Below are 1,662 nucleotides of genomic sequence, written 5' to 3'. Positions count from 1 at the left end.
GGTTTGACCTCTTTCCTTCCATATTAACATGCCTTTTTTTTTTTTTTTTGGCCATGGCTTGCAGGATCCTATCTCCCTGACCAGGGACTGAACCCACTGACAGCAGTGCAAGCTCCAAGTCCTAACCACTGGACTGCCAGGGAACTCCCAAGAGTAGGCGCCAAGTATTTCCATGAGTTATTTTAGTTTTTGCCATTGTTCTGGCAGGTGGCTGTGGTTGCCCCTATTTTATGCTGAAGAGGTAAAAGTTCAGAAATATATGAAGTAGCTGCCCAAGGTCACCTGGTTAGGTAAAAGCTGTGATTATTGCAGCCTGATGGGATTCAATGTCTTTCCTCTTCCCTACACCATGCCATTGTACTCACAAGTCATCCACTGGATGGTCTGATTGAGAATTCCAGCTGAGTTAAACATCAAGACTGCTGGACTTTGGTTTGTATTATTAACATCTTTTCCCGTTTTTGAAAATTGTGATTTCATTTGTCTATCTTTTGTACCTCCTTCTCCAAGGAATCAGGTGGCTTAGAGCTCACTGGCAGATTTTCTCGTTTGCCTTGTTCAAGTGGGATCAGAAGATGTGACTTAGTCAAAGCAGCAGAATGCTTTCTTAAAATCTCACACCTCCAGTGTCACATTTCCATTTTCCCTTGCCACTGTTGGTTATAAGACAAATTTCATAATGCAAATAAAAACAACCATGAAATACTAAGAAATCTTAACCTAAGAAATCATCAAATATAAATAGTTTGATTATATGATTTGTGGAGAAGCCATCTCAAACATGATTAGTAAGAAGATCCATCTCAGTGCCTCCTAGAAGGAAGGGGAAATTGGCTAAACTGATCAAAATTCAAAACATCCACACCCTTTGACCCACCAGTTCCATTTCTAGATCGTACTTGGAGACGCATGCGGCACACAAAAATGTAGGCATAATCATAGGCATTGAAATGTTGTTTCTATAGCAAAAGACTGTATATAATTTACATGTCCAGGATTTCCTGGCTGATCCAGTGGTTAAGAATCCACCTTGCAATGCAGGGCACTCAGGTTCGATCCCTGGTCAGGGAACTAAGATCCCACATGCTGCAGGTTAACGAAGCCAGTGAGCCAGCTACAACAAAAGATCCCACGTGCCACAATTAAGACCCAATGAAGCCAAATAAAAACAACTAAACAAAACAACAACAAAAACCCTAAATGTCCACCAATAGGGGAGCTGATTAAATAAATTATGGCCTAACCATATAATGGGGCTTCCCTGGTGGCTCAGTGGTAAAGAATCCACCCACAATGCAAGAGACCTGGGTTCAATCCCTGGGTGGGGAAGATCCCCTGGAGAAGGAAACGGCAACCCACTCCAGTATTCTTGCCTGGAGAATTCCATGGACAGAGGAGCCTGGTGGGCTACAGTCCACAGGGTCACAAAGAATCGGACACGAATGAAGCGACTTAGCAAGCATCCTGTTCGGTTTCCTCACGAGAGAAAGTGTGTGTGGTCTTTGAACCAGTGTGGCCTCACACTCCTCTTCCTGCCTGGGGTACATGAAGTGAGAATTCATATCCTGTCCTGACTGAACAGTCCTGACTAAATCACTGACTCGTAGAGTGATCCTGGGAAAGCCCAGCGCTTTCTCACAGAAATGACAAGATGGACGCTGA

Source organism: Capricornis sumatraensis, chromosome 3, assembly GCF_032405125.1.
Source record: "Capricornis sumatraensis isolate serow.1 chromosome 3, serow.2, whole genome shotgun sequence".
Lineage (NCBI taxonomy): Eukaryota > Metazoa > Chordata > Mammalia > Artiodactyla > Bovidae > Capricornis > Capricornis sumatraensis.
The sequence above is the reverse complement of the archived record's forward strand: the minus strand, read 5'-3'. Positions refer to the sequence as shown.